We start from the raw sequence: 24,136 nt of genomic DNA, 5'->3' as shown, positions 1-24,136 counted from the left end.
AAGGAGGTTGTTTATGAAGAGGAGTTTTTGCTGTGTCTAGGTTGGTTGGTTCCAAAGCGGAACATGATGTGGCCTTGGTGGCTATTCTTCAACATCCAGGGAAGGGATGTGAAACCATTTGTTGTTGATTTAACTTGAAGTCAAACTTTTCTTATTTTACGGGGGATTAAAAAAAATTTGAGATAGTGCTTTGTTGCCTACGTTGGCTCTGACATCCTGAGCTCAAGAGATCCTCCTGCCTCGACCTCCAGGCACATGCTATCAAACCTGGCTTTATTAGGAATTTTAAAATATTGGATCCTTCTGACTTTTCAGTCCTATCATTTTTTCTTTTCACTTTTAGTAGTCAGAGAGCCTCCAGACTGGAGAACTATGAAGCTCATAGCACATGAAACATGTTAATGGACTCCATGGTACCGTACAGCCAGAGCTTCTGACAAGCTCCTCAACAGCATTCCAGAATAAGTCTGGAAGAGAAAGTGAGAACTGTGTCTTCCCTTAAGGAGTCGGGCAGCTTGGGCTGGAGATTTGGGGATTTAGCTTGATGGTTCCGCCACCTGCCCTGCTAAGCTCAAGGTTCTGAGTTCGATAACTGGTACCAAAAAAAAGTCAGGCAGCTTAAAGCCTTAGAGCTTTTTTTCTTAATATTTCCAAATATCAATGCTTTCCATGATTTGAACATTTAAGTAGAAAACTTGCTTTGTATGAAACCTCCTTCTCTACAAGTAAAGCTGATCTTTTGTTTGGGTGCAAGTATATTCTTTCATGTAGTTTGATAATTTCCATAGGTTTGAGGATGCTGGGGAGAAAGTGAGGGCTGTGTTGTTTTTTGTTGGTTATAAGAAAGCTATGTCCATTAATGATGACATTAAAAACCTGAAAGGAACTCACTAAGAGTTAAGCAACTTCAAATCGTATTAAATTGTATTTTCCTGTCATACTGTTACAAAATAAAGTCTGATTATTCTCAGAAAAAAATTTTCTAAAAAATTCTCTTATCTCTTTCCCCCTCCATTTTCTGGCCTGTGACTTAATTTAGGACATCTTCTTTTATCACAGTCTTATGACCCTTTTCTATTTCCAGCTTAGGAAAGGATAGCTTTAGACGGACAGAACGTTTCAAGTCTGCTTCTGTTTCCTGTTTAAATCTCTGCTGGGCCTTTGCAGTGAAACCTAACTCTGCTTTAGCTTCGCTTTAGTTTCCTTTTCAAATCTGTTCCATCTTCTGCTCATGCTTGTGCTCATGGCTTTTTTTTTTTTTTACTGGAAGGCAGGGCCTATGAAAGGAGACCACTGCTTGCTTCAGAGCTTCAGCAGAGACAGGAAGTTTGTGCAAGACAAAACTCTTACTATGATTGGTTTTGGCCCTTCTGTTACCAAAATAAAGTTGCCCCTGAGGGCTAGAGATGCTGTCATCAGGATTCTGTTGCATAAAGGGCAAGATATAAAAAATCTCTCTGATGTGAATTTCCTATTAGGAGCAGCAGGAAAGGATGTGAAGCTGATTGGAGCTAATAGGCTGGCTCTCCTTTGAATACTAGTGGTTGAGGAAAAAACGTGATAATAACCAACTAATGGTGGAGAGAAAAGGAGCTCAAACAGCTACGGAACTTTCAGCAAGCCCGATTTGTTTGGAAAGCCTCAGAGCTTTCCGGTAGCTGCAGGATCCATCTTGGGGCCACCACGTGTCCTGAGTGATTCTCCTGCCCTCTGAACCGGCAGGAAGGGAAGCTACATTGTTTTGTGTGGTAGGCCTGGATTCTAGTTAGTTGATTTTAGAAAACCTCCAAGAGTAGAAATCTGGATATTGTCACTGCCTTTGTACTGAGGTCTGGGCTGCTTTGCTTCCAACATCACACATCATAATTGAGGTGAGTCGTCAGTTTCGTTTGTAGTAGTGGGGGATTAAACGCAGGGCCTCACACATGCGCTGTGTGTGTGTGTGTGTGTGTGTGTGTGTGTGTGTGTGTGTGTGTGTGTGTGAATCTTCATGCTAAATGGAAAATCTTGATTCTTCTTTGGTCTATGATTTAACAAATGTGTTGCTTAAACCAGTACTTCTTATACTTTAACACGCATGAATCACCTGGGGATCTGATTTAAAAAACAAAACCTGGGGCCAGGGATTTAGCTCAGTGGTTCCAGCACCAGCCACGCCAGTGCAAGGGCCTGAGTTCAATCCCTGGTACCAAAAATATTAAATAAATAAATAAAAATAAAAAACAAATCCTGGGTGTGTAGCTTATTGGTACAGGGGTTGGTTGCTAGTATGTGTGAATCTCTCAGTTTGATCTCCAGCACTATAAACAAAACAAAACACACACATACCAAACAAACCAGGCCTGGGTGGGCCTGAGATTCTAAATTTCTAATTTCCTGGCTGATGATAATGCTGTGATGTGGCCCATACTTTGAGAAACAAAGCCTTAACCCTTCTGGATGATTTGCCTTTTTATAAGGGGTGGGGGGGGTGCAGACAGGATGAGGGTATTTGGCTAAGCATATGATTTATTCAGAGCACCTAACAAGAAGTCAGACATCATCCTTGCCCTGGTCATACCTATTTTGATGAGCTGGCTTTAAGTTTGGGTGTTTGTGGTAAGCAATTCCTACATGTGGCAAGCCATGTAACTCAGAACAGATGTTGAGCTTCTACTTAGATTATATGGACCACTTTGAGTAGAGCCAGAAATCGTTTTGTAATTGTAGAATTAATTAGCTGTTTATATCATAGTTTAAGTGGTATAGCTAGTGGTCACTTTGGTTTTTTGTTTTAATGTAATACATATAGATATTAATGAAGAAAATATAAATAGCACTCTTCTATGAAAAATAAAACAAAATTTCATAATAAAATAATTAGAAAATAACAATAGTTAATACACTGTGTATCATGATCTTAAAATACAGGGCAAAATGTTACTCAGAGTAGAAAACATAGATTAAAAAATCCTCTCTCTTACAAAAAGGATAATTTGGGGAATTATTTTAACTTCTCCCTGTGGCCTATTTATCCATCTTCTCTTTTATCCCTCACCCACCACTTTGCCTGCTGTCAAATTTTCCTATAGGGTCAACATTGAACCTACCCAGTGAATTTGATTAGGTTCTCTGATATATCTATCTATCTATATATATATATATTTGAGTTTTTCATATAAGAGAAGCTTGTGTGTCTGACTTATTTCACTTAACATTATGTTCTCAAGTTATATCCAATTACCTATGAATGTCTCAAGTTTATTTTTCCTTATACAAAGTAGTACTCCATTGTGCACAAATACCATATTTTCTTTATCCATTCATTTCTTGATGTATATCTATCTATCTATATATATATATATTTGAGTTTTTCATATAAGAGAAGCTTGTGTGTCTGACTTATTTCACTTAACATTATGTTCTCAAGTTATATCCAATTACCTATGAATGTCTCAAGTTTATTTTTCCTTATACAAAGTAGTACTCCATTGTGCACAAATACCATATTTTCTTTATCCATTCATTTCTTGATGGGCATATAGGTATATCCAAGATTTAGCTATTATAAACTGTGTTGCTATAAACATGTGTAGGCATGTATCTTTGTAATGTGATGGCTTTAATTCTTTTGGGAAGATGCCTAGAAAGGAGTTTGATAGGCCAAATGGAATTTCTCTTTTTAGTTTCTTGAGGAATTTCCAGTGATTATACTAGCTCATGTGATTTTTGTGCTTCCTCTGTTTATATGATGAATTATTACATTTATTGATTTGCATATGTTGAACCATCCTTGCATCCCTGGGATGAAACCTAATTGGTCTTGGTGTATGATCATTTTGATTATTTGTTTCATTGTGTTGCCCATATTTTGTTGAAGATGTTTGCATCTATATTCATTAGAGAGATTCATTAGTTCTCTTTATGGCTGGATCCTTGTCTGGTTTTTGGATCCATGTAATGCTAGGTACCAACAATGATTTTGGGATCCAGGTATGGTGGGTCACAACTGTAATACCAGCAGTGGGAGACTGAGGCAGGAGGATTGTTATGAGTTTGAGGTCATCCTGGGCTACATAGTGAGTTCAAGGCTAGCCTGAACTACATAGTAAAATCCAGGGAGAGAGAGGTGGGAGGGAAAAAGGGGGAGAGTGGAAGAGGGAGAGAGGGAGAGAGGGAGAGAGGGAAAGGATAAATGAATGGTTTGGGGAATACTTCTCAATTTCATTAAAGAGTTTGAGAAGCACTGATGTTAAGTCTTCCCTGAAGTCCTTATAAAATTAGGCAGTGCATCAGTGCGGTCCTGGGCCTTTTTCAGTTGGTAAGTATTTTATTATTACTTCAATTTTATTGCCTATTATTGGATTGTTCACTATTTTAAAATCTTGGTTCAGTTTTGGTAATTCTTATGTATCTAGGAAGATCTCCATTTCTTCCGAGATCTCCAATTTCTCAGCTTCTAGGTTTGCAAAGTAGTTGCTAATCATTTTGTAGGTTTTTTCAGTGTCCATTGTAATTTCACCTTTTTCATTTCTAATTGCATTGATGTGTGTCTTTTTCCCATTTTTTGGTTAAGAGTGGCTAAAGGTTTATCTATTTTGTTTATTCTTCCAAAGAACCATTTCTTCAATTCACTGATTCTTTGTACTGTTTTTTGAGTTTCCTGTTCATTGATTTCTGCTCTTATCTTTATAATTTCCTTTCTTGTTCAAGCTCTGGGATTTGGATTATTCTTATTTTTCTAAGACCTTGTGGTAGACCATTAGGTTACTTATTTGGACTCATTCTGTTGTTCTGATGTGATCATTTACAGCTATACAATGCCTTTCATTGTGGCCATAAATGCTGGCATCATTTAATTCTAGGAACTGTCTTATTTCTTCCTTAATTTCTTTTTGATCTATTGATCATTCAGGAGTGTGTTATAATTTTCATATGTTTGCATAGTTTTGTGGCTTCTTTTGCTACTGATTTCGAGTTTCATTACATTGTGATGTGATAATATGCGTGGTAAAATTTTGATTCTTTTGCATTCACTAAAGGATGCTTTTTTTTTTTTGGTACTGAGGATCGAACTCAGGTCCTTTCGCCTGCAAGGTAGGCAGCAGAACCACTGAGCTAAATCCCCGGGGCATACTTAAGCATGCTTTATAGCTACTACGTGATCTGTTTTGTAGAAAGTATGTGCTGCTGAAAAGAATGTGTATAGTTTGACACTTTAGTTGTCAAACTCAATTTGTTCCAAATTAATGTTTCAACACTGAAAAGTCTGATAACTGAACATATGTTTCACATAAGAAATAATGGAAAACAAAATAATTGGTACCAAGGCCCCAAAATTACACTTATCAATTTATTTTTCCAGGACTTTAACAAATTTCATGATGATTTCTTTAACTTTACTATGGGTCTCACAGTTTTCCTCTTAGCTTTACTGCTGGTGTTGGTAACTTTCTTTGTAGCCATAGCTTTGATATTTTATGCAAATAAGCTGCAAAAAACCCAACAATGATAAACGTTTTAACTCACTAACACAAGCACAGTATGTGACAATGAAGTGTCATTCTTTTGTGTCCATGGTAAAACATGACATGGGACTCACTCTCAGCCCATACAGGTTTTCTCATGTCGACTTTCAGTTGAACTGTTGAGCAGTTACAAACACCAAGCAGATCTTTTTTAACTTTTCTGCTTGAGTAATGGAAAGTTCGAGCTTAGAGCTATTTGACAACTGAGGTATCACTGTATTCTGTTGTTGGGCGGAACACTATAAATTTCTATTAAGTCCATCTGTTCAAAGGTTTAGTTCAACTGTGACATTTCTTTCTTGATTTTTTTGGTTCATAATCTGTCTACTTGTGATAGTGGGGTATTGAGTCCTCCATTATAATTGTACTGATGTTTATCTGATCTTTTATGTCTATTTGTGTTTGTTTTATGAAGTTGGTGTATCACTATTTGGTATGTATATGTTTATAATTGTCATCTCTTCCCATTGCATACTTCTGTTAACCAATATGTAATAATCTTTTTTGTCTCTTTTGATCAGCTTTGGTATAAAGTTCATTTTGTCTGCAAATAGATACTCTTATTTGTTTTCAGGTTCCTATTCCATTAATATTGCTATCCATCCTTTGATTTTTAGTCTATGAATTTCTTTTTGTGTTAGATGTCTTTCTTTTATATAGCATACTGTTTGATTTTATTTCTTGGGCCATTCTACTACTCTGTGTCTTTTGATTAGGGAATTGAATCCATTCACATTGATAGTTATAATTTATATGTATTGATTTATTCCTGTCATTGTATCACAGTAGTACCTTGATTTGTGAATGCTTCTGTTTGTGAACAATTCAGTTCATGAACAGAAACATTTGGTAGAATTCTGCTTCAGTTTGTAAATTTCACATCAGGTGACAAACAAGAATGTGGTCATCTTTCCTGCATGAACACAAATGTAGCCATCTTCCCCACTCTGACACATGGTTATGGCTTTCTCTTGTTGAGATTATAATCAGAGACAGACCTGTGTATGCTTGCTGTGAAGCCTTTTTGTATGCTTTAAGCACATACAGTATTGTACATTATTCAATTCAGAATGGCTCTAAAGAAAGTGCAGAGTGGTAATCAAAATGACAAGAATGTGCAGAGCAACAATGAAGGTGACCAGAATGTTCAGAGTGGAAATGAAGGTGATCAAAATGTGTAGAGAAATTAATGAAGGTAACAAGAAAATGCAGAGGAAGAATGGTAAGAAGAAGGTTTTTGAAGAAAATAACCATTGACTTGAAGAAGGAAATTGTAGAAAAGCATGAGTGTAGTATTTGACTGTTCTGACCTTGGGGTACAAGTTGGCAAAGTCAACAATCTAGAATATTTTGAATAAAAATAGATGCCATCAAAGGAGCTGATGTGGTAAAAGGAGGAGTTATTAACCAAGCAGAGGTCAGAAGTGCTGGAAGAGGTGGAAAAACTTGTTAGTGTCGTTGAATGAGAAATGTCTGGAAGACAACAGTGTTCTTGAAGCTATGATCTGTGAAAAAGCCAGGAAATTGCAGTGATTTATGGCAAGAAAGACCCTCTATAAGCACAACAAATACAACAAGTGATGAATTTAAAGCCAGTAGAAGGTTATTTGATAAATTCCACAAGAGAAATTGCATACACAGTATGACAAGACATTATGAGGCTTCCAGTTCTGACATGGCTGCTGCAGAAGCCTATAAGAAAGAATTCATGGAATTTATGAAGGCAGGATACATCACTCACCAAGTGTCCAACTGCAGTGAAACAGGGCTTTCCTGAAAGAAGATGCCAAACAGATCCTGTATCATGCAGATGAAAAAGGCACTGCTGGAACACAAGCCCATGAAGGACAGATTGACTCTTCTGCTGTGTGTGAACACAAGCACCAATCTGAGTATTAAGCCACTACCATTCCCAGACTCCTTGTGCCTTCAAGGAACAGAATGTGAACAAAGCCAGACTACCCATCATATGGAGGACAAATGCAACATCTTGGGTCACAGGCAATTGTTCATGGAATAGCTGCATGTGTGTTCTCACCCACTGTTAAGAAATATCTTTCAGACAACCAACTGCCCGAAAGGTGCTTTTTTCTGATGCATAATACCCTAGCATACCCTCCAGCCTTGGTAGAAGATATGGACTCTCGTATGACTCCATAAAGGTCAAGTTTCTCATCCCCAACATAACACCTCTTCTGCAGCCAATGGATGAGAAAATGATCTGCAACTTTCAGAAGCTGTACACAAAGGCAGTCTTTACCAGGTGTTTAATGTCACTGAAGAGCTGTCCTTGACTCTGAAAGAGTTCTAGAAGAAATATTTCAGTGTCCTCCACTGAATCAAACTCACTGACAAGCAATGCAAAGATGTCACACTGGACCTTAAACAGCCTCGATGAAAATGTGGCCAGAATGTGTCACTGAGCATGACTTCAAAGGGTCTGACGCACAGGCAGTGGAGGAGATTGTGTCCATGGGCAGGACTGTGGGTCTGGACATCAATAGTGCAGATATAGAGGACCTTGTTGAGGACCACAAGGAGGAGTTGACAATGGAAGAACTTTCTGAACTCCAGATGAACAGCAGAGAGTACTTGTTGAGGAGCACTCCACTGAGGAAGAGAATGACAGGGAGGAGATTAGCAGTGATGTGATAAAATCCATTATGGAAAAAAGGAATGAGTGCCAGGATTTCTTTTAGAAGCACCCCCCCCAACATAACTTCATAATGAACCAAGTGTTGAATCTGATGCATAACATGGTCCCTCATTTACAGAGGATTATGCAGGGAAAGAAAAATTGGCATTACAGATTTTTCATCAAACTGACCCCTCAGCTGAGACAAAGGAGAGCTGAAATCCCTGAAGTTGATATCCCTCATATCCCTATGGAGGGAAACTTTCCCCTCCACAATCACTCTTCCTCATACACCTTCCTATCCTCTCCACCAGAATTCACCTCAAGCAGGGTTAGTGTTCACTCTCTTCATACTATACTGTACTTTGTTTCATATTTTTGTGGTTTAAAAAATATATATGTTTCAGAACAGATTAAACGTATTTACATTGAACCTCATGGGAAAGTTTGATTCTGTTCACAAACAAAATTGGTTTGAGTCCACATTTGTAGGGGTAAGAACAGAATAACCCTGTTTACACTGAACCTTATGGGGAAATTTGATTTGGTTTGTGACCAATTTAGTTCATGGCAAGAATTGTGAAATGAACTAAGTTTATCAACCGAGGTATCACTGTATTCACTTGTTGTTTTGCTTTCTTTCCCTTCTTCTTAATTTCTATCCCTACCTGATGAATTCATTGTATTGGACCTTTTGGCATTGTTAACTTCATTATCTCTTTCTAGGATGCCCTTGAAATTTTTCTGGAATGTTGCTTTAGTATTTATGAATTTCATTAGATTCTCTTTATCATGGAAATATCTTATTTCTTCATCAATTTTGAATTATAGTTTTGCAGGATATAACAGTATGTGTTGGGATCACTTCATTCCAAGTTCTCCTTGCCTTTAAAGTTTGTGTTGAGAAGTCTTGTAATTCTGATGAGTTTTTCTTTATAGGTGATTGGTTGCCTTTCTCTAACACCTTTAAAGATTCTGTTCCTGTATGCCTCATATTTTATTTATGAGAAGTAATTATATACACAGTGTTTTTCTCTGACTGTGGCTATCTGGGATTCTATATGCCTCCTTTATGTTAAATTTTTATTCCATGTCTGGGACATTTTCTATTACTTTTGTAAAAAGGAGTTTTTTAAATGTACTTTGTGCTGTCTTCTGAGTTTTCATTAATTCCCATTACTCTTATATTAGCCTACTAGCCATTGTTGGATCCATTTTTCATGTTCTCTTGCTGTTTCTACAGTGTCTTTAAATAACTGATCACTAACCACAGCCCTATCTTCTAGATCTGACACTATCCTCACATTGATCACTTCTGCTCAGACTTTGAATTGTATTATGAATTTCCTGGATTTTGGGGGGAGTTTTTTTATGGACTTCCATTATTTTCAGTTCTATTATTTCATTGCTGATTTTCTGTTTACATGATCTATTTGTGACAGTGGAGTATTGAGGTCTCCCATTACAAATGTATTAGTGCTTATTTGGTTTTCATGTCCCTTCATATTTGTTTTATATAGTTGGGGGTATTAGTATTTGGTGCATATATATTTATGATTGCCATCTCTTCTTGAATTGTTCACTTTAGAAGGATATAGTGGCCTTCTTTATCCCTCTTAATTAGTTTTGGTTTGAAATCAACCTTGTCTGCAAATAAGATAGATACCTCTGCTTTTTTTCTGGGTTCCTGTTGCATGAAGAACTATTTTCCATCCTTTTTACTTTATGCATTTCTTTTTGAACTAGTTGTGTTTCTTGTATATAGCACATTGTTGGATTCTGTTTCTTAATCCATTCTGCCAGTCTGTTTCTTTTGGTTGGTGAATTGAGGCCATTAACATTGATGGTTATAACTTATATGTAGTGACATATCCTTGTCATGTTATTTTCCATTGTTGGCTCTTTTATTTTTTTATTTTTCCTCCTCTCCCTTTAATTTCTTGCCTTGCCTGAAAGATTTGTTCTGTTGGGCCTCACGGAGTTGTGACCTTCATTTTCCTTTTCTAGGATACTGTTTAGAATTGTTTGGAGTACCAGTTTGGTGTTCATGAAATTTCTCAGGTATTCATTTTTGTGGAAGTATCTTATTTCTCCATCAATTTTGAAAGACAGTTTTGGCATGATATGTCAGTCTAGGTTGGACATTGTTTTCTTTTAAGGCTTGAAATACCTCACTCCAGGCTTTCTTTGACTGGAGGGTTTGTGTTGAAAAGTCTGCTGTGATTCTGATGGGCTCTCCTTTGTATGTGATTTGTTTCTTTTCTCTAGCTACTTGTAGTATTTTGTTCTGCTGGGTTTCCAGAATCTTGATTATTATATGTCTAAGTGTAGATTTTTTTTTTATCATGGCTAGTTGGAGTCCTATATTCCTCATTTATCTGCAGGTCAAATTCTTCCCCTCTATTTGGGAAGCTTTCTGTCATTAATTCTGTGAACACTTTTTTGTTTATGTCATTTGTCCTTTCTCCTGCTTTTTTGTGGATGCCTATCAGTCTTACATTATTCTTTGCATCATCTAAGAGCTATTGGATCAATTTCTCATGTTCCTTATTAATTTTAAGAAATTTCTCTTTTCATGGTCCATGACCACCATACTGTCTTCTATATCTGATATTCTGTCTTCAGATTGGCTCATTTTGCTGTGAATACTTTCAAAATAATTTTTAATCTTTTGGATCTCTGAATCTGTTTCATGGATTCCGTTTCTTTTGTATGTTGGGCATTCATGGTTTCCATCATGGTCTTGAGCTCATCTATTTTTTTTTTTAAATCTGTTTCTGTTCTACAGTCTCTAATCATGTCTTTCATTCTGTTCACTATCTCTGTAGTCATTTGGGAAATTATTTCTGTTTTTAATTTTTCTACAGCCTCATTCATCTGTTTTGTTACTTCTTGTGCTATCATTTCAGGGTGTCCAGGTGGGTGATTATTAGACTTTTTCACCTTGTTTCCCCAAGAATTTGCCTTTGGCGAGCTGGAAGTCTGGGTTTGTGCCTTGCTTAGGTATCTTCTCATTTCTATTTTTGTTGTTGGTGCTGTTTATGGTTAAATTCCTGGGTTGATACTTCAATATTGCTTATTATAAATATCTTTATTGCTTGTATTTAGAACCCTTATGGAATGATTGCTTCTCAGAGGTGCCTTCCAGATATAGCTGGTCTTTAGGTTTTGAGTATCTAATGACTCTTAGGCAATCTTGTTTTCAGTATACCAGGAAGGACAACTAATTTGATCAATCACAACACCTTAGGCCAAGTGATACAATCAGCAACACAATAGCATCAGATTAGAAAGTGACAATTTGTAGTAGTTATTAATCTATCACCTTTAACTGTGTGAGTTAAATAAAAATCGAGGACCAGCTCAAAATATGTTTATAGTGAATACTCTTCAATATAGCAACTTTATCATTCAGGATGGGGAGTTGGAGTTGGGGAGGGATAAGATATGTAAAAGGATAGGGACAGTTTAGAAGTGAGGCCAGAGGACACAAGAATATCACACCAACTCTAGGAAAATGTTGAAGACAAGAAAAAAGACAGAGCAAAAGAACAAAGACAAGAACAGAACACCCTAACAGTAATAGGGAAGCTAGAAACTGTATTCACTTTCCTTTAAAACTAATGATAATTGAGAGAAGGAAAAAGAGAGAAGAAAAGAAAAAGAAAGAAAAAAATCCAAATTAGGATGGAAACAGAAACAAAAAGGGAGAGAGATGAAGAACAAGATGGGAGAGAGTGAGAGACAAAGAAAAGAAAACAAAGAAAAAGAAAAAATAATAAGGAAGAAGAAGAAAATAAATTTGAAAAGAGAAGAAAAATAAGAATTTAAAAATTAAAAATAAGAGAAAAAATAACTTTGAAAATAAAAAATAAAAATGAAGGGCATCATTCAGGGTATGTCTCTACTATTACCAAAGAAAATGTGGGCAGCAGATCTAAATCAATTAGTCTTAGTTTTAAGTAAATTAGTCTCAGCAAGTCATCAGCAGACCCTTGTGATGAGGGCTGATTTCTAGCTGCAAGGCCCAGGTTGGACTCCCTGACCTTCTGCTGGGTTGAACTCTGCAAGGTTCTACTGCAGGTTCCAGCTGCCCTTCCCCTCAAGATAGTCCAGGCTATAATGGGAGGTGGTGATCCATTCAACTTACCAATTATGGTGGTCTGGTGTGCCTTTATTGCAGAGATTTTCTTCACTTTTCTAGTGTGCTTCAATTTTCATCAAGGAGTCTGAGAGAGGCCCTCTTTCTGTTGTTCATACTGGGGTTTTGGGGATACTGTGTTGGTGCCTCTGCAGAACATCTGGGCTCCTCTGGGGCACTGGGCCAAAGGGACAAGCTTACCAGAGGGTCGCATGCTGCTGCTGGTCTCCTCTGGCATGCTGGGCCAAACTACATCTCTTTCTTTAGCTCTGCTAGATTTTTCTTCATGTCTTCTCCAGACTCACTGATCATATGTTTCATTTGGGTCATTATCTCTTTACTTATAACTTCCTTGAATTTGCCAAGCACCTTATCAAACTGTGTTATTATCTCCATTGATACTATTTCAGACATTTTTGCTCTGTATCTTATGATTTACTCCCCCTTGTTGCCCCCTGGATTTACTTTGGGGAGTTGATAATTGTTGGAGACACTTTATTGCCTTGTTTTCCCACATTTCTATTTTTTGTTTGTTTGTTTTCTGTGATGGAGTTTGCAGCTGATTTTTCGCAGTGCTTGATTCTTTGGAAATTAGCCACAATATTGTTTATGACCCCCAGGGAATACAGAGAAAACCAACTGACAGCACCAACTATGATACCTCGGCTACAGTAATAAAGTTCCTAAGTCATACAAGGGTGATGCATTGGAATCAGAAGGCAAAGGAGTGAGTAGCCTTGGTGAGGCTCAGTATAAATCCATCCCAGACAGACAGGAATCTCTTCTGTTTAAACTAACTTCAAATAACATTCCCTTCTAGTATAGGGTATAACTAAATGTTATTAAAAATCTAGAAGCTGGGAGTGTAGTTCAGTGGTAGAATACATGATTCACATTTGTAAGGCCCTGGGACTGTCCCCAGTACCAGAATGATGATGAGGATGACAATGATGATGACATCCTCCTCCTCCTCCTCCTCCTCCTCATCCTCTAACAAACCTTGTAGCATGAGCATTGACCTAGCAGAACTCAAGCTAGCTGTACCTATGTCATTAGAGCAAACAGTGGAAGGCTATAAGGAAGTATGGGTTGAATACTGGCATAATCTAACCCAGGTTTAAACTTGTTAAGATACTGTAAAGCTGCAGATAATTTTGGAAACATACAATCATGTCCCTACCATCATCTGCCAATACTCTGGCTCCAATCTCTCAGGCGTTCTTCATGTCATTTCCAGACCACAGCAATGTATCATTCCAGTTACCTGTCTCTCACAACCTACACTACAGAAAACAGATGTTCCCTAAGTCATTGCAACTCTCAAAATCTGTTTCCTTAGTTGCAGAGGGGAAATGGTTGTATTTTTTTAAAGAGCTGCAGAACAGAAAATAAAACTTGATCATCACACTATTTTACTTACCATACAAAGGATTGTCACATACATTCTACTTGAGTTTTCATAATCATCCTGAAGTATGTTTCAAGCAGATTTGTTATTTGAACTTTTTAAGGAAGAAACAGATGAAGTAATTGAGCAATTTGCCAAAAGGTACACAGTTGGTCAGTGAATGCACATGGATTTAAATTTAGGACTATTTGTCCTAAGTTCAGGTATATCCTGTACTTTTCTTGCTTTGAGCATCTTTTCAAGACCTATGATGACCTACACTGTTTTGTGCTAAGGTTTGTTTTCCTTCTACATTATTGTTTGAAATTTGTGCTTGAAAAATAATACTATTTCTACTTATTTTGTTAAAATTATTTGTTTGTCTTAAACTTTGCCTGCATTAAGATCTCTGCTTTGCAGGAAAAAAAAATATTTTAGCACAAAACCTCTCAAACTGTATTATGCTTCAGACTCAGGGAGACTGCTAAAACTCAGATCCCAGGTCAGCTCAGATTCCCACTCAGTAGGTCAATACTACCATCCATAGACCATCAGAAAAGTGTAGCTTTAGTCAATATTTTCAAGAACACACTTATAGTTTTGTGAGGGGGGGTTCTCTTGCAATCACTAACACAGATTATGGAGCCAGAATCCCTGGGTGTGAATATTAATGCTATCACATGTGCAAGCTGTAAGATTCTGGAGAAGTTAATTCCTCTATGACTCGGTTTTTTTTTTTAATCTGTAAAATTAGAATAATGAATCTAATTACTTTAAGTATTTGTGAGAATCAGATGGTTTAATAACAGTGTTGGGTACAAAGTATCTCTATGTGAGTTTGTTGTTATAAATAAGTCTTGCTCTATTCATAATTATACCTTATATTAGAAACCCCAACACTAAGAATTCACACAGATATTAAATGTTCTTCTTTGATGTAGCTGTTACCCCAAGTTTAGTTATAGTCAGACATGTTCTTATGTGTGTGTGAGACAGAGAAGGTCTTGGGGTATTGGTTCACACTTCCCATAAAGGGAAGGAAAGCTGATGGACAAGTTGGCAAGGGCCTGATTATGCAGAGCTCTGTGTATCACCTGAGGAGACTGAACTTGGCTGACAATGATGGAAATCGACTACATAGCTGTAAGCTGGAGCATGCAATAAGAATTGCATTTAAATTATGTTGCTTGCTACAATTTGGAGGTTAGTTTGGAAAAAAGTAAGGCTAGAAGTAGAAACTTGCTCAGGCTATTGCACTAATGCTAGGAAGAAACAGTAAAGATTTAAAAAATAAGGCAGTAGGGCAAATTACAGTTCAGGTAATGGAAGGAGCACATGGTATAACTCATAAATGAAATATCTGTATGGTAGTGGTATGAAAACTTTTTTCCCTCTGTGGTGCTTAGGATTGAACCATATGGTCTACACACGTTAGTCAAGTGATCTACCACTGAGCTACATCCACAGCCTAAAACTAAACTTCTCATTTTCTTTTTAATATTTAAACCTTTTGGGGTCTAAGACAGAGGCTATTACATAGGCACTGCCCCAGCTCCTAGTAGGTCCCTGCTAGATGTTTGGTGAGTAACAGGTAGAGGACAATAAATCAAATCCTCCTGATTTTGTGGTCTACAAGACCCTGTGTGATATGGATTCTGCTTCTCTCTCCAAGCTTATTGGCTTCTTTGGCTTCCCTTTAAATTTTTGGAAATGCCAAACTATCTTCCAAACTGGACTTGTGGTCCAGGGGTTAGAAAATCTATCCTGCCAACTGTTTTTATTAGAGCAGATACATGCCCATTTTACTGTGCATTGTCTTTGGGTGCCTTAGTGCTACAACAGCAGGCTGGAATCATGTGACAGAAGAGACAGGGACCAAATGCCTGTGAGGCCCTTTACAGAAAGTCTGCTCTTGTCTTTTGAATTTGCTATAACTTCTGATCGAGAACTCTACCCTCAAGGAAGTTATAATAATCAAAATGTGTGGTACTGTTATAAAGATAGACATATAGGTGAATGGAATAGAATGATGAATCCTGAAATAAACCTTCACATGAATGTTCAAAAGGTTTCCAGCAAGGTTACCAAGTCCATTTACTGGAAAAAAAGATGGTATTTTGTTTGTTTCTTTTCTTTTTTTTTTCAATTCTGGCTCTTTTACTGTCTGCATAGGTTTGAACAAGTTGCTTAAATTCTGAGCCTGTTTCCTCCTCTGAAAATGGTAATAATATTTCTATCTACCCCATGAACTTGTAAAAACAATAAAATCACGTATGTAATACACTTTCAACAGCATCTACAAGTGCTTGTAAATATAATCTGATATTAATTAAATATTAATATTAAATATTAGATGGTAGCAGTAGCCATCAGATAAGTGGAAACATAAACCAGATTATAAATGGAAGTAGGATGATCATGAAAAGATGTGTGTAACATGAATCAACGCAGGAATAACAGGGAACAGGGAGGATGGAAGGTAAACCCAAGTGAAGAAATGGGGATCAGGGCAGGAGTCATATTACAGGAGTACAGGGATAAAAGAGGAGCAGGAGTGAAGAGGAAAAGATAAGAAAGATGTAGACCTTGATGGGGTAGGGGACCTAGCGTGGGGGATAGCGTGGGAGGTAACTAGTTACAGGGCAATGTACATCTCATCAACTTAGGGTGAAATTAAACTGGGCTGGGTGTGGGGGTAGGGAGAGGGGAAAGTGGAACGTGGGTCTCGTCCAGGAGTGCTAAACTGCCATGAGGAGGTAAGTCAGGATGTGGGAACTGAGCCCAGCACGCAACAAGACCTGGGCAGGGCTCACAGACCAGAGGGACTGTGGAGGAGGCCACTCCAGCCGTGGGAATGGGATTGGGGGATGGCGTAAGGATGAGGGGTGACAAGACCAAGAGAATCTCAGAGAACAAGACCTGGTACCCTTCCTCAGCCACAGAGAGGAGAGTGGCCAAGGGACCCGGCAGAGGTCGGGGAAGGGGGTGGGTTGGCGCAGAGCTCTACTCTCACCTCCTACTGCCCCTCTCGGCCCTTGATGGGACCTAGTAGCCAGTCCCGCTGTCCCAGTCCCGCCTCCTTAGCAGCTCCCTTCCCAAAGATGGTCTTTTCAACAAATGATGTCAGAAAAACTTATGCTATATGTAAAAGAATAAAGCTGGACCCTTACCTTGCACCATACACAAAATTATTAAAGTGCTGAATAGAAAAACTAAAACTATAAAGCCTTTACAAGAAAATAAAGAAAAGCTTCCTAACATTGCGTTACTGGATGTGATAACAGCACTGGAGACAGAAAAACAAGGTAGATAAGTCAAGCTTAAAAATTAAACTTTTATGCATCAAAGGTATTTTCAAGAAAGATAACCCACAGAACGAAAGTACTTACAAATCAAATATTTAATAAGGAGCTATTGTCCAAAATATAAAATGAATTCCTATAGTTCAATATCAAAAATGAATCCAATTAAAAAGGACTTGAATAAACATTTCTTCAAAGATATACAAATGGCCAGTGTGTACAAATGTTCACCATCATCCATCATTAGGAAAATACAAATCAAAACCACCAGGAGATACAAGTGCACATCCATTAGGATAGTCCTTATTGAAAAGAAAAGAAAAGAAAAACACAAAAAAATAAAAAATGTCTGTTAGGATGGGGAGAAATCAGAACCTTTGGGTGTTGTTGGTGGGACCATAAAATGGTGAAGCTGCTGCAGAAAAGTAGCACAGGAGTTCGTCAAAAAATTAAACCCAGATCCACCATGTGACCTAGCAATGCCACTTCTGAGTATTAACTCAGGAGAATAAAAAAAGGGTCTGGAACAGATATTTGTACACCCATGTTCATAGAAGCATTATTCACAGTAGCCAAAAGTAGAAGCAACCCAAGTGTTCATTAACAGGTGACTAGATAAACAAAATGTGATATATCTAAGGAATGGTGTATTATTCAGCCTTAAAAAGAAAATTTCTAACATATGTTACAATATGGATGAACTTTGACTACACTATCAGTAAAATAAGACAAACATAAAAAGGACAAACACTATATATATGCTTCTATACCTAGAATAGTTGAACTCCTAGAGACAAAAAATACAATGGTTGCCATTGGGAAGAGGATGGAATGAGAAATCATTTTTTAATGGTTGTGGAGTTTAAGTTTGGAAAATGAAAGACATTCTGGAGATGGATGCTGGTGATGGTTACGCACCAATGAGAATGTATTTAATGCCATAAAAAAGCACACTTAAAATGATTCAAATTATCATTTTATTGCAGATAGGTAAGTTAATTAGATATCTTGTAGGTAGTTAGACAGGGCCACCCTCAAGTAGCCAACACAGCAAGGAGCTGACATGGAGGGCAATCAAGACACATTCACTGCAAGCTGGAATTGTAAAAGGAGAGAAACTTCTATACCCTTGTGATTCCCCTGGAGATAAATACCAGTGATTGATATTCTAAATAGGTATAAATCCCTTTGGTGGGGGGCCAAGGTCTTAACCCAGGCTTTCCAGGAAATATCCCTGACCCCCACACACACCATTTCTGAAAATCCTTGTGTACTTGGTATGTGACTTGCTCCCCATTTGACCCCCACTTAATCAATAGTACCCAGGTGACTATACTTGTAATATTATTGGTTGGTCATGGCTTTGCCACCCCTTGTAATTTTCCATTGGGTCTTATAGTTTTGTCCCACTTTGTACCCAAATCACCACATGACTTGGCTGTATAAAACATCTTTGAAAACTGGAGTGGGTGCGTAGCCCACTTTACAGTCCCCCTTCTGTCTCTCTTAAGCAGAAGCTTTCTTTCTCCCAACAAATTTTTTCTACTCTTAACCTCCATTCTTCCTAGATTTTAGAGAACACAAACTCATGTTTCAAATATTCAGTAAGTTTGGGAGTTACATCTTTCTCCCCTATATCAATTTTATGTAATAAATATTTTGCGACAATAGAAAATAAAAGAATTTAGAGTCAAGTGTTTACATGACTAACTCCTACTTATTTATCAGCACTGAAAAATAGATGATGGACTTTGGACAGGTTGAAGGCACAATCTGTATTACTTTTGGGTTTTTTTATCTTGGTAGACAGGAAGCATGAGTGGGAGGGCAAATCCTTATTTCTATCACATGCCACTGCCATCGCAGCTGTCATCCATGTGGTGATCGCTGGTAGACTGACTTAGGCCAAGACTCCATCTATCTGATTATCTTCATAAATTACCTCTCTGCATCTTTCATTTGTGTGTGTGTGTGTGTGTGTGTGTGTGTGTGTGTGTGTGGACTGTAATTTCAGAGGAAGTATATAATAACCCCAGAAATGTTGACCATTTACATCCCCCAGGTGCATGCTTACTTGAAAGATTTATTTGGAGCAACATAAATCAAGGTGTGTTCCTGGGCTTGAAAGACCAGCATTACCTGGGAGCATACTGAAAATGCAACTTCATAGCCTTTAGTCCAGTCCTATTACATCAGATTCTCTGGGCGTTGGGTCCCAGGAAACAGTGTTTAAACAAGATTTTTCAGCAAAAGATTAGAAGCAGTGATTTAGATCAGTAGTTCTCAGGAACATACCATTTTTATTACAGTTTCTACACTTCTCATGATCCAGCAGAGAGGAATATTTACTTGTATCTATGAGATGACAGAATAGAAAGTGGAATGTGCTGTCATAGAGTAAGGAAACAGAAGATGGGACATCATGCCAAGTAGAGATACTGTCTTTGACTTTAGAGAGGAATGTAGGCTCCTCTAGGTTTGAGGAAGAGGACAGAAGGCAAAGTATTCTGGCAGGTGAGCAGTTATGGTGACCAGGACCTGAAAGTTCTCCTTTGCTTGGTTCAGTTTTCTCAGCAAAGCAGGAAGTAAGGTTATAAGTAAGATTATCATCTAAGAATGACTATGGGAGGGAGGGAGGGAGAGAGAGAGGATGGTGATATCAAAGCAGGAAAATAGAGGAAGGAAAGAATGGATAGTTTAAGTTGTTAGACACGCCAGTGAAGGTCCTGGCATTGAGATTCTTTACAATGAATTTAAAATAAGACAAATCATTATTCTTATACGTTTTTTCTACCACATTCAACTGGGATGTAGTCATAGAATAGGGAAGATATGAGTATAACTACAATTTGTGGCTTTGCTAAGGAAATGGCAAAGCAAAGGAGGAGCAAAGGAACTGAGGGTGTTTGCAAAAACCTGGCTATAGTGAATAATCATGGAGTTTGAGGGCATGGAGACTAAAGAGAGCATGGGGTGAGGCAGCGTGAAATACTGTCATAATTAATGGGGTGTAGGTCCTTGTGGGGCTCAAAGGTTACTAGGAGTTCAGTTACTGAGGGAGCCAGGTGAAAAGGGAGTGACTTGTATAAAACGAGGTCAGGAATGACAAAGTCTGTAGTGTGATCTGAGAGTCAGGGCAGAGAGCAAGATAACCGGAGGAGAGATATTCAAGGTAGTTGGAACCACAGTACTGGGGAGACCAGCTGTGTGTATACAGAATCACCAAGAATTAAGAAGTAGTGCAACAGAGTGTGACAGTGTACTGGGAGGTAAAATTATTGACAAAGGGGAGAGTCCTGGAGTCAGAAAATGGCAGCATCCATAAGGTGTAGTCAGAGATAAAGTTTAAGGATATGATGAAATGAAATTCAAACCTGAGGTCTTTGGGGGGAAGTTAGTGGATCTTCTCCAGTGGTTTCTCCTTTCTGAATAATTAATCAGTATTGAAAGTCTCAAAGAAATGTTTCCATAAAGACTTTTCATGCTTTCATCACAAGAGGGAGCCAGTGTCCAGAAAACGATTATTTTTCACCTCAAACTGGGACAGCAATATTTACTTGAGAGTGAAAAGAGAGACTATCAATAAGTTTTGAGGGGCAATATATGCAAACTGGGATTTTCCCCACACCAACCAGGGTGTATCCACACCATGTCCTATCCAATCTGAGCCTGGGAAGTTTAACAGTGAGCCAGCTTGGCACCAGAAGCTCTAATTCCTGTCATAGTTTTGACATGCAAGTGGGTAAGAAGGGTAAAGTTATCCTCTCAAGGAGAAAGTGGAGACTTAGCATTCCATTTCACACCCCTAATTACATTTATTCACAATTCCACTGTCTCCTCAGCGCAATCCTAGAGCCTGGAAATAAAACAATTGCTCGATTCCCTTCTAAAACAGTCTAAAGTGTTCTCTGAATTCCCTAGTTCTACTTATGGATCTTTTATTTTCTTTATTACATGGCGGTTACTTCTTATTTGTTTTACTTCTTTTTTTAAGACATATTGAAAATGTTTGGTCCTAAGACCTCTATTTGTCACAGTTATTCTTAATTAAATCTTTTCACTTAAGTATAAATAAAATAACTCATTTATGTTATCCCTTTAAAAGCTGTATGTATATATGGATGTATACATGTATAACTGTCAGCACACTTTTAGCCAACTGGAGTTTTATTTCTGTCATACTGTTTGCTTTGGAGCAATGCCCTCCGTCTTCACTTGATGTAAGAAGTAGTTCAAGAAAGAAGCAGGAAAATAAGGTTGTCAGGGAGAGCATTTCAAAATAAATGAAAAATGGATTTTATAATTTGTTTTTGTTTCTTTCAGCTAACACAAAAACATCGGATTATCAAATTTTTACTTACTATCTAACTCAATCAAGATATATTTACACACTTATATACGAATTAGCATTTTAAACCTCTAAAGAACACACTCAAAGTGATATGTTTACACAAGATGCCTAGCTTATTGTAACCCTTTGATTTAGCACTCTGCCAGCTTGATCAGACTCCTGTCTGTTCTGCCCTTGGCTACGTGGCTGGGAGGGTAACGGTGATGGAAAAAAAAGTATTAATTATATCATTAAGGTATCACAATGTTGAAATGAATTTACTGAGGTGGAAAAGTGTCTGCTACACTCTTGAAACCGCAGGTTACAAAAGAGTATAACAATGCCAATTTTTTACTTTCAAAAATGCATTAATGTATAGAGAAATCAAGAAATTGCAGTGTGCATGGTGGTGCACACCTGTAATCCCAGTACTCGAGAGGCTGACACAGAAGGGTGACTGGGAGCTTGAGGCCAGCCTTGCTGAGACTCTCACTATGTCTCAAAAAAAATGCCTAGAGTGATATTCACCTGTTTTAATCTCTCTGGGAATGAGATGGGGAGCATATTTTTCTTTTTGCTTGGGTATTTTTTTTTTGATATTTTGTTTGTCAAAATATATTTTATAATATTTTATAATATTTTAAAGTGGAGGACATTTTACAATGTACATGCATCTCAAAACATGTAAATGGCTTTTATTACATTGAGATAACATTCTTCTACACATATTTGCTTCAGTATTTTAACCATGAATGGATGCTGGGTTTTATCAAAGGCCTTTTCTGTGTCTAATGAGATCATATGATTTTTGTCCTTGCTTCTGTTTATGTGAAGAATTATATTTATTGCTTTGCATATGTCGAACCATCCAAGCATCCCTGAAAACCTTCTTGGTCATGGTGTATGATTGTTTTGATCATTTGTCTTATTCTGTTTGCCCATATTTTGTTGAAGATTTTGCATCAATGTTAATTAGGGAGAATGGCCTGCAGTTCTCTTTTTTTTTTTAGTTGGATCTTTCTCTGATTTTGAAATTAAGGTAATGCTAGCTTCCCGGAATGACTTTGGGGATATTTCTCCCCTTTCAATTTCATTAAAGAGTTGGAAGAGTATTGGGGTTAGCTCTTCCCTGAAGCTCTTGTAGAATTCAGCAGTGAATCCATTGAGATCCTGGCCTTAGTTGGTAGGATTTTCAGCATTAGTTGGATTATTCAGTATTTTAAAGTCATCTTGGCTCAGGTTTGGAGATATATATATATATATATATATAGTCTCCATTTCTTCTGAGTTCTCTAGTTTATTAGTGTTGGTAAAAGTAGTTGGTAATAATATTCTAGATTTCAGGGGTGTTTGTTGCGATTTCATCTTTTTCAATTCTAATTACTTTGATTTGTGTCTTTTCTCTCCTTTTTGGCAAGATTGGCTACTGATTTGTCTATTTTGTTTATTCTTTCAAAGAACCAGCTCTTCAATTCATTGATTCTTTGCATTCTGTTCAGTCTGTTTCATTGATTTCTGCTCTGATCTTTCTTATTTTCCTCCTTGTACTAGCTCTGGGTTTGGATTGTTCTTGCTTCTCTAGGACCTTGAGATACATCATTAGGTTATGTTTCTGGGCTTGCTCTGTTTTTCTGTGTGGGCATTCACAGTATAAACTTTCCCTTTAGGACTGCTTTCCATTTGTCCCATAAGTTCTGATATGTTGCACTGATGTTTTTATTTAATTCTATGAAGTGTATTATTTCTTTCTTAATTTCTTCTGTAACTTAATGATTATTCAAGAGTTCATTGCTTAATTTCATGTGTTTGCATAATTTCAGTGGCTTCTTTTGTTACTGATGTCTAGTTTCATTGCACTATGTTCTGAAAAATATGCATGGTAAAAATCAATTATTTTACATTTAGGCAAGCTTCGTTGATATGTGGGGTATTTTTGGAGAAAGTTCCATGAGCTACCAAGAAGAATGTGAATTTTGTGTGTGTGTGTGTGTGTGTATATATATATATATATATATATATATACATATATATGTTAAGCCCATTTGTTCAAAGGTTTGGTTCAGCTCTGATAATTCTTTGTTGTTTTTTTTTTAATGTTGTTTAGTTGGTCTATTTGTGATAGTGGAGTATTGAGGTACCTCACTATAATAGTACTGATATACATCTGATCTTTTATTTCCAATAGTGTTTGTTTCAAAATAAAAGCATTTAAAAGGTGGGGAAGCTGGGAATATAGCTTAGTATAGAACCCTTCCCGAGCATGTACAGGGCCCTAGTTTACCCCCAGTGTTACATGAACAAGTTATTATTCCTATCCAACTGCACCTGTAGGCCCCTTACCATCTTCTGTCCCTCCCAGCAATCCCAGCTTCTGATAATCATTAATCTATTCACTGCTGCTGCCTCTGCTACCTCCTCCTCCCCCTGCCCTTGCTCCTCCTCCTCGTTTAAGCAAGAACAAGCACTGTTTGCCTTTTTGGACGTATTTATTTCATTTAACATGTCTCCCAGTTCCACCCATGACAGGTATATATCTCATATTTAATCTATTTATTCATTGATGGATGCCTAGGTTAATTCCATTTTTACTGTAGCATCAGTGCTGCAATAAATATGGGAGTCCGAGCTTCTCTTTGACACACTGATTTCCATTTCTCTGACTAGAATCCTGGTAGCTTGATTGTGTGCAGCTCTTTTTTGGAGTTTTGAGGACTCCACACAGTTTTTTCCATAATGGCTGCATTACTATCCATTCCCGCCAACAATGCATGAGTTCCTCTTTCTTTGTATCCTTGCCAGCATTTGCTAATTTTTTTTTTTTTTTTTTTTTTTTT

The 24,136-nt window shown here is 37.5% G+C and overlaps 1 protein-coding gene across 1 annotated transcript in view; it reads left to right on the top strand.

Annotated features, from left to right (window-relative positions):
• The first annotated feature begins 1,421 nt into the window (after positions 1-1,421).
• Positions 1,422-24,136, top strand: part of Abcg2 (ATP binding cassette subfamily G member 2 (Junior blood group)) — a 123,598-nt gene continuing 100,883 nt past the window's right edge. The window contains exon 1 of the mRNA XM_010610482.1: positions 1,422-1,871. The gene's annotated coding sequence lies outside the window, so the exon portion shown is untranslated. The remainder of the gene's footprint in view (positions 1,872-24,136) is intronic.

Source organism: Fukomys damarensis, unplaced genomic scaffold (genome assembly GCF_012274545.1).
Source record: "Fukomys damarensis isolate Sample0158 unplaced genomic scaffold, DMR_v1.0_HiC HiC_scaffold_32, whole genome shotgun sequence".
NCBI lineage: Eukaryota > Metazoa > Chordata > Mammalia > Rodentia > Bathyergidae > Fukomys > Fukomys damarensis.
This window is presented reverse-complemented; position numbering and strand designations above follow the sequence as displayed.